General features: G+C 35.2%; 1 non-coding gene across 1 annotated transcript; it reads left to right on the top strand.

The window, feature by feature from the left end:
* The first annotated feature begins 3,318 nt into the window (after nt 1-3,318).
* LOC121210211 (small nucleolar RNA R71) lies at nt 3,319-3,424 on the top strand. The gene has a single exon (XR_005905335.1). It is a non-coding gene; the product is annotated as a small nucleolar RNA R71 (small nucleolar RNA).
* The last annotated feature ends 6,995 nt before the right edge of the window (nt 3,425-10,419 follow it).

Below are 10,419 nucleotides of genomic sequence, written 5' to 3'. Positions count from 1 at the left end.
CTCGAGATATGTTGGCTCGATGATCCCAAAGAAAAGCTCCCAAGGGTCGGTGGTTAGGAGGGCCCGAATCCCATTAGCCAACTGAACTTGTTCTACTGCAGCCCAATCAATGTAGCGGCCCGTAATTAAAGGAGGGGCCCGGAGTATTTGGAAAAGTTCTTCTTGGGACCCGATGGGGAATTATAGGAAAGTGTGGCGAATTTTCGTGGTAGGACCCGAGAAATATGACGCTCCTTTCCGTTTCTTTAAAGCAGGGACGACTTCCTTTTTACCACGTAAAGACGATATTATATACCTGCAATATATAATAAAAAAATAATAGTAGGTAAACGAATTTGAAAAGGAAAAAAAATCATGAATTTGAACTAATAATTTCAGCCAAAAACTACTAATACTAACCAAACTCAGCCAAAATAATCAATTTCATAGCATAAATTCATGACATTAGCATGGTAATAGCATGAGAATGAGCATAGTAATGGCATGGGTATGATAATAGAATAAGGCTTTCCTAACAACTCGGTTCAACATGAAATGTTAAGATAAATAAACTAAGAATGCAAATGAAATAATAGAATAATGAACAAAATGAAAATATTATGAGAAGAATGGATAATAAGCATTAGAAATAAGTAAAATAGAAGTGAAAAGAGTAAACAAATGCTAAGAAAGAGAGATTGGGCGTAAAAAATAGAGAGGGGAGCGGCGCACGAGTGTGGCAGGGAGGCCGTGTGGACTTGCTGCGACTAGGGTTATGGTTTTTTAGGTGAAGAAGACAATGAATAGTGCAACATATTTATAGATTTTGGGGCACACGGCCAGGGAACACGCCCGTGGTCCCCAATTTTTTCCTGTGAGATTCGCGAATTTTAAATTTGGGCGCGTCTGACAATTTGCCCACACCCGTGTTCATTGGGCGTGTGGGTGTAAACGGCCATGTCGCACGGCCATGTCTATCTTTGTTCGCTTCTCCCACGCCCGTGTATGTAGTCCCATGCCCGTGTTAATCTAACAGGTTCGACAACGGTTGCTTGGCACAGGCGTGTCGCACGCCCGTGTTAATTTGACAGGTTTGGCCACAATTTCAAGCCACGGGCGTGTCGCATGCCCGTGTTGTTTTGGTAGCTTCGCCCACAGCCATTTCTCATGGCCGTGGCTATTTATTGTAGCCCGTGTTGGGGAAATCTTTGCCCTGTTTTCACATGGCCTAAGGCACGCCCGTGTGCTAGGCCGTGTCTATGTGGGAAACCTATATTCAAAAGCTCCGTTAGTAAGTTAGGTGTTAAACACTAAAATTTAAAGAATTTAATACAATTAGTGCTCGGGTTGCCTCTTGAGAAGTGCTTATTTATAGTCTAAGCTCGATTTACCTCTCCATTGAATGGTCATGGTGGCTCGAAGAGTCTATACTCCTCATTCTTGCTGTGAATCTCATCAAAATAAGGTTTTAGGCGGGTATTGTTTACCTTAAAAGTGCTGAACTTGGGACTCGACTGTACCGAGTGGGAAAATGCTAAGTACCGTAAGAGGAATTTCTTCATTTGGTTTGGTAGTGGCAATGTGAGGATCTGCGACATCTAATAAAACTTTATCTCCAACCTTAAGTTGATTTAGAAAGGTATTGAGCTTATCCTAGCGTAGTTTTGGTTTATCGTGTGTTCTCGATTTATGTGTCCGCCATTCATCTAGCTCCTCGATTCGTAGCCTTCGTTCTTCATGAATAGGTCCTCTACTATTTCTTGAAAATGGCTCATGTACTTCCTTCAAACTCATTTCCAGCAAAGTAGGTTGCACCATATTGTCAGTTTTAGTAGAGTGGTTTAGACAATCACCTTCAATTTTCGATGTGTTGCCAGAATTAGGAGCTTGAAGGGTGATTGTTTCGTCTCCCACACGAAGTGTGAGCTCACCTGTGCCAACATCAATAATCGTTTTAGCAGTTGCTAAAAAGGGCCTTCCTAAAATCAAAGGAGTGTTGCTATCCTTCTTTATGTCTAAAACAACGAAGTTAATGGGAAATATAAATTTACTGATTTTAACTAGCACATCTTCAATAATACCCCTAGGAAATCTTATAGTTTTATCTGCTAATTGAATGATCATCCTAGTCTGTTTGGGTTTCCCAAGACCTAGTTGTTTAAACATTTTGTTAGGCATGACGTTAATACTAGCCCCTAAATCAGCTAATGCATTATTAACATCTAAACTACCAATTAAGCAAGGAATTGTAAAATTCCCTGGATCTTTTAGTTTGTTGGGTAGTTTATTCTGTAGAATAGCTGAGCAAACTGCGTTTAGCTCCACATGCGATGCCTCGTTCAACTTTTGCTTATTTGCTAAAAACTCATTTAAAAATTTCATTGCATTTGGCATCTGCGATAGAGCTTCAATAAATGGTAAGTTAATATGTAATTTTTTTAAGAGTTTAAGGAATTTACCAAATTTTCATCCGAGCGGTCTTTCCTTGTCGCATTAGGGTATGGCACATGAGGTTTGTATTTTATACTTACCGATTTCTGCTTATTGTGGTCTACCTCACATTTGCCTTTGTTTATCTCAGTTTCTTGCCTTGGTTCTGGTTCAGGTGTGGCTAACCCTTCCTCATCTTGTCTAGTAATCGTGTTTAGTTGCTCCATTGGGTTAGATTCTATGTTGCTTGGCAAGCTATCCAATCTGAGTTTCGAGCCCTTGGATCGGCGTTTGTTGATTTTTAAGTGCTGTCTCGGTGTTCTGGAAATGAGTTTCTGACACCGAGATAAATTTAGATAGCATCTCTTCGAGGTTCGGTCTCTTTTCCAGTTGATAGGGTGGTTGTTGAAAATCTAGAGGATTCTATGGCCTTTGATTCCCTTGACCACCCTAGGAGAAATTTGGGTGGTTCCTCCAACCTGCATTATAAGTATTGCTAGAAGGATTATTTTGAGATCGAGAATTATTACCCATGTAATTTAATTGTTCTTTCTCCATACTGTGGCCATAGGATTGATATTCTGAATTGCTTGATCCACCTCCACTGACTTCACAGTGCATTATTGGATGAACCTACGAAGAACCAAGTAAACCATAAATCTTTTTATTTAGAAGTTTTTCTTGGTTTGACAGTATAGTAATCGAATCGACATTATAGACGCTTGCTGTTTTAGTTGGCTTAGTCCTCATGACTTGCCACTGATAGTTATTCAGGGATATCTCTTCCATAAATTCGTAAGCCTCTTCAGGTGTTCTGTTATTGATGGTTCCCCCGGCTGCTGCATCAATCATCTGTCTTTTCGAGGGGTTCACACCACTGTAGAATGTTGAACTTGCAACCAGAGAGGTAATCCATGGTGAGGAGACCTTCGTAGTAGGTCCTTGTATCTCTCCCATGCATCGTAAAGAGTTTCTAAGTCCATCTGCACAAATGAAGAGATATCATTACGTAATTTGGCTGTTTTAGTCGGCGAAAAATATTTTAATAAAAAATTTTCGGTCATTTGTTCCCAAGTAGTAATTGACCCTCATGGTAACGAGTTTAACCATAGTTTAGCTTTGTTCCTCAATGAAAAAGGGAATAACCGAAGACAAATGGCATCGTCAGAAATGTCATTAATTTTAAATGTGGTCCCGAAACCGTTTTCCGACTAGGGTCACTTTAGGGCTGTCACATGCCAACATATAAAACGTGGTCTTACTCGCACACATATATCGATGCCATGGTCTTACTCGCACATCACATATCAGAATCCTATGTCATGACATGTATCCTAGCTATTCCTAAGGTTCATAGGGGCTTTCGGACATCGTAACTTAGTCGAAACAAACTTGTAAAGATAGTTCCTAAATATATATATACACATTCGGCTATTTATATATAAACTCATAAATTTGAATCAACCTTTCACATTCACATATATTCAAAATTTACAGCATTTATTTGCTTATAAACTTACCTCAGACAACGGTAATCGGGACGAGACAACAAGTCGACAACTTCGATTTTTCCCCAGTCCAAATCTGATTTCTACATTTCTTGATCTAATTCAATACAAATTAAACTCATTTAAACATATTTTCATTCAATTTAGTCCAAAAACACATAAATAGGAAAATTACCATTTTACCCCTAGCATTTTACAGTTGTTACAATTTAGTCCCTGTTGCACAAAACACAAAATATGCAGAATTTCCACACACTTATGTTAGGCCAAATCTTACCCGTATTCAAACATGTTCATATATTTTTTTTATTTCACATTTTAGTCCCTCAAATTATTATTTTTGCAATTTAGTCTTAATTACTCAAAATCATCAAAAATTCCAATACAAAACATGTTAACCCAAAACATATCTTTCATATGTCATCATCAAAAAAAAAAATCACAAGCTTTCAAAAATGACATAACTCAAAATATTCACCAAAATAAAAAATTCAAGCATGGATTTACTAGTACTCGAAGCGACGATCTCAAAAACATAAAAATTATCAAAAATCGAGTAAAAACGAGCCTTGAATCAAGCTTGGAAGGTGGCAAAACCTTTGAAACCATATTCCTTTCTTTCTTATTTAGCTATTCGGTCATGGAAGGAAAAATATAAACTATGGCTTGTTAATTTATGTTTTATTATATACATATTATTATATATTTTACCATTATAACCTTAATAAATTTAATTAGAAAACATATATAACATGCCCATTACTGCCTACCTATAAAACCAATGGTATATTTTCATTATAAATACCCCACATTAAAAGAACAAAGAGTTAGGCACTGCAACAATTAGCATACAAATTTTGCATTTTACGCGATTAAGTCCTTTTATTAAATTGGGCACTCAAACGATAAAATTAAATCACGAAAATTTCACACATGCTAATTCACACATAATAAACATTGAAAATAATTTTTTAATATTTTTATGACTCGGATTCGTGTTCTCAAAACCACTGCTCCGACTAGAGTCTAAATCGGGCTATTACAAGTATTGAAAAGGAAAGCATTTGATAAATTCAATTATGACATTGAAAATATGTTCAATGAGAAAGGTTTGTGAATTTGAATGTGATTAGTAATGTTTAGCATATTTGAATTGATATGCAAATATTTATGTGTTGACTTTATTTGTATATGGCTTACTAGGCTTTTGAAGCTTATTTTGTGTATTCTTTCCCTATTTTATAGATTATCGCTAGCTCAGACTAGGGGATCGTCGAGAAGCGTCATCACACTATCGATCATTTGTTGGTACTTTTGAAGCTTTGTATATATGGTATATGGCATGTATAGGCCTGTGTCATTTCGGTATGTTTTGAGTCATGATATTAGGCATGAAATTGGCTTGTAAATGTTGGTGTATACAACCATTTAAGTTGGCTTGAATTATATGTTTGATGAATGTTATATGTGATGTATATGATGTCCTAAGTGTTGCTTCCTTGAAATGGTTGTATGGATGCTCTTTTGGTTAGTTATAGGTTGATGTATTAATGCTTGAGGAATGGTAAATTTTGGTATGATTTGTGGATGATGAAGTGGTATGTTTGAGAAGTATAATTTGGTTGATAGAAAGGTGAGAAAATGATTTAGAAGTTATGTAAGTTGTGATGAATTGGTATGTTTTTGAATATGGAATTGAGTAGTTGAATTATATGTTTGAGAAAATGTTTTGAGTCATGATATTAGGCATGAATTTGGCTTGTAAATGTTGGTGTATACAACCATTTAAGTTGGCTTGAATTATATGTTTGATGAATGTTATATGTGATGTATATGATGTCCTAAGTGTTGCTTCCTTGAAATGGTTGTATGGATGCTCTTTTGGTTAGTTATTGGTTGATGTATTAATGCTTGAGGAATGGTAAATTTTGGTATGATTTGTGGATGATGAAGTGGTATGTTTGAGAAGTATAATTTGGTTGATAGAAAGGTGAGAAAATGCATTTAGAAGTTATGTAAGTTGTGATGAATTGGTATGTTTTTGAATATGGAATTGAGTAGTTGAATTATATGTTTGAGAAAATGTTTTGAGTCATGATATTAGGCATGAACTTGGCTTGTAAATGTTGGTGTATATGGCCGTTTAAGTTGGCTTGGATTATATGTTTGATGAATGTTATATGTGATGTATATGATGTCCTAAGTGTTGGCTTGCTTGAAATGGTTGTATGGGTGCTCTTTTGGTTAGTTATTGGTTGATGTATTAATGCTTGAGGAATGGTAAATTTTGGTATGATTTGAGGATGATGAAGTGGTATGTTTAAGAAGTATAATTTGGTTGATAGAAAGGTGAGAAAATGCATTTAGAAGTTATGTAAGTTGTGATGATTTGGTATGTTTTTGAATATGGCATGATATGTGTATAAATTGGCATGTTTTGATTACTAAAATATGTGTTGAAATGGTACAAATTTAGTTTGCTTGTGTGTATGAATGAAGGGTGGCAAATTGGTTTTGCAAATGGCCTATTTTTGTCTACACGGGCAAAGACACGGGTGTGTGTCTCAGCCCTGTGAGACACACGGCCATGTTACACGGTCGTGTGTCCCTTGGGGTACCCTTCAAATAAAAGTCAGTATACCCTACAGGTTTGGCACGGTATAGACACACAGGCGTGTCTACTGGCCGTGTGTGGCACACGGGCTAGCACTTGCGCATGTGGTCGGTCGTGTGACCCAAGTCAGTAACTTCCCCAATTTTTCCAAAGCCATGGTACACGGGTGTGTCCTCAACCGTATGGAACAAGTCAGTATGTATGCCATGTTTTAACACGGCATGTGACACGGACTTGTTTGGTAACGTGTGAGGTACACGGCCTGTTCACATGGGCGTGTGACCTTTAAAAGTTTGAAAATTTTATAAGTTTTTCAAAGTTTGTGAATGTTATCAGTTTAGTCCCGAACCACTTCTAAGCATGTTTTAAGGTCTCGCAGGACCTTATAAGGGACAAAGTGATTGAGATGAATGGGTTTTGAATGATGGTTGCACAAATGTATAATTTATGTTGTGGTTGATTAGTAATGCCTCGTAACCCTATTCCGAAAATAGATATGGGTTAGGGGTGTTACATGTATAGGGGAATTGGTCTTTTTGTTTATGTGTCATATTAATTTGGCCAAGTGTGTTGGCTTATAATGATTTGATGAATCATTTTGTATATGGCCATAAGATATGGTTCATATTGATTATTGGGTTGTAAACCTAATTATTTATGCATGCATATGTCAAAGTCTTGATGATGATGGATGGTGTTATATGGCATACAAGTATGATGAATGAATGATGACAAATTGGTATGGCTATTGTAACAGCCCAATTTAGACCCTAATCGGAACGGTGGTTTTGGGACCACAAATTCGAGTTAAAAAAATATTTAAAAATTATTTTCTGTGTTTATTTTGTGTGAATTTATATCTGTGAAATTTTCGTGATTTAATTTTGCAATTTAGGTGTCCAATTAAATAAAAGGACGTAATCGCGTAAATTCAAAATTTGATGGTTTTAAGTATAAAGGTCAAATTGATGTTGGCTTATTGAATGGGAGACTTTAAGTTGTAAATAGGCCATTAGTAAAATGGGTGAACGGTAATGGACAATTATAAGTGAAATAAATAATGTTTCACACTAAGGTTTAAAAAATAATAAAATAATGTTAAGTTATTATATATTATATAACATAAAAATAAATTAAGTTATGTTCATATATTATCATCCACCGAAACCATAAATAAGAAAGAAAAAGAACTAGGGTTTGGCCATCTTGCGAGCTAAAGTCAAGGTTCGTTCTTTGTCAGTTTTTGATAATTTCTACGTTTTTGAGATCGTTGCTTCGAGTACTACAAAACCCATGCTTGATTTTTTTGATTTTGATGAATATTTTGAGTTGTGCCATTGTTGATAGCTTGTGATTTTTGTTGTTTGATGATAAAAAATGAAAGATATGTTTTAGATTAACACATTTTGTATTGGAGTTTTTGATGATTTTGAGTAATTGGAACATAATTGCAAAAATAATAATTTGGGGGACTAAAATGTGAAATTGATAAAATATGTTGACTTGTATGAGCATGGGTACTAATCGACCTAACTTGGGTGTTGTGAAATTTGTGTATTTTGTGTTTTGTGCAATAGGGACTAAATTGTAAAAATTGTAAATGTTAGGGGTAAAATGGCAATTTTCTTATTTATGTGTTTTTGGACTAAATTGAATGAAAATATATTTGAATGAGATTAATTTGAATATGTTTAGATCAAGAACTAAAGAAATCAAATTTGGATCGGGGAAAGACGAAAGTTGTCGACTAGTTGCCAGATTCTGTTTTACGACGTCCGAGGTAAGTTTATAAACAAATAAACAAGTTTAATTATAGTTAAATGCTAGAGATACTTGCTATTGTGAAATGTATGAATTTATAATTACTAAAGCTGAATGTGAAAAGGATGGATTACTACATTTCCGAATTTGTCTCGACCGAGTTATGATGTCAGAAAGGCCCGTATGAACCCTAGGAATAGTTAGGATACATATATCATGACATAGGATTCCAACATCTGTGTTCGAGTAAGACCATGGCATCGATATGTGATTTTGATATGTGTTTACGAGTAAGAACCTGTCTGGGACAGTGGCATCGATATGTGGTTACATGTAAGGCCATGTCTCGGACGTTGGCATTGTACGATATATGTGTGATAATCCGAGTGTCCTACCCAATTCCAAATGGTTCATTGGGCAAGAATAAGTTGTGAATAAATATGAAATGTGAGGTTAACGGTCAGGTATGTAATAATATATTATTTACGGAAACAAGATTTTGAAGCCAAGCTACAAGCTCGGGGATTGTTAGCCAAGTTCATCACACTATCTACTGTTTTGGTATCTTATTAGCTAAACTTAAATTATGGCATTTATAGGCTGGATTACATTTTGAAAAAAAAATGATGAAGGTTGGTTATGTATAATGCCATGCGAAAATGGCTAAGTTATTATATAAGTATCCGATTATGTTAAGTAAGGTTTTAATTAATCTTGACCATTAAATTGCTTGCTTTGAATGCAAAGTATGTTAGGTGAGCGTCATATGCTTTGAAAGTAGCTTGTGTGTTATGTTAGGCTTGGTATTATAAATCTTTAGTCAAATGTTTAATGAACTCGTTGATTAGTAATTGAAGTTGGATGTTTGGTTTTGCATGTGATTCTTAAACAACAGGTTTCGGCCAAGAAAGAGTAAAGGTATAATGAATGTTTAGTGTGTTTATTAGTAAACATTATATGCGGCAGTGTTTCAATAATGTATATGGTTCATGGATAATCTAGTTAGCTAATTGATATGTATTTAGAATTTTAATGATAAGTTTAGCTTTGGATTTTGGTTAAATGCGCAGGTTGAAAGCATTCATAATAAGAAAATTATAAGTATAAATGTCTAGTTTTATATTAAGTCTATGTCAACTGCGCAAACATAATATACATTTGATTTGTTTGATGATATGTATATTCGGTCCTATAGTTTATTATAGAAATCATTGTATTCTTAAAAATCATAAAAAAATTTTGAGTAAAAGAGAAAGTAATGTGCTTGATACAAATTCTGAAATTCATTTATGTATTAAGCTATGATATGCATGTATAACACTTAGACTTGCCATATTATTTAAGATTTTGCATGCTTGGTACATGTGTAAAGTGATTATGGTTACAAGTGTTTATTATTTATATACATATGATGGTTATAAGATTTTATTAGTTAAATGTAAGTAGTGAATGGATATAATGCAATATATAGATTATAATTATTATTATTGTTTCATGTGGATAATAAGACTATTTACATGTACATGAAGTGGAATGTTCTAATTTAAAGAATATATTAATTTATGAAGTTAATTTTAATTAATCTTTGAAACTTACGTCTGTGAATAATTATATATATTTGTGTTCGTTAGAGATCGTGTTTAATTCGGTAATGCCTTACGACCCTATTCTGGTGACGGGTACGGGTTAGGGGTGTTACAACTATGATCATGGTTTAAATGTGTGAACTGAGAGTAGATTAATAATGTTGATTGGATATGAAATTGGTGTTGAATACCTTAAGTAAGCTTGTTAATTTGAGTATGTGAAATTGTGACATTACATGCATATGAATCAGTCTTGATTAGGAATGATTGATGTCAAAATGTGACATGTTGTGTGCCATGAAATATGTAAGTGTCTAAGGGTGGCAAAGGGCTTGGAAAATAACCTTATAGTTGTCCACACGAGTAGACACATGGGCATGTGTCTAGGCCGTGTGTGACACACGGTCTGCCCCGTGGGCATGTGATCCGATCGTGTGTCCCCTGCACCCTAATTAGGTAAAACATAATGCACAATAGTAAACACATGGCCGTGTGTCTCAGCCGTGTGAAGGACACAGCCTCAGGACATGGGCGTGTGCCC

The sequence above is a fragment of the Gossypium hirsutum genome, chromosome A11 (assembly GCF_007990345.1).
Source record: "Gossypium hirsutum isolate 1008001.06 chromosome A11, Gossypium_hirsutum_v2.1, whole genome shotgun sequence".
Taxonomy (NCBI): domain Eukaryota; kingdom Viridiplantae; phylum Streptophyta; class Magnoliopsida; order Malvales; family Malvaceae; genus Gossypium; species Gossypium hirsutum.
Note: the sequence above shows the minus strand (reverse complement) of the source record. Positions and strands in the feature narration are given on the sequence as shown.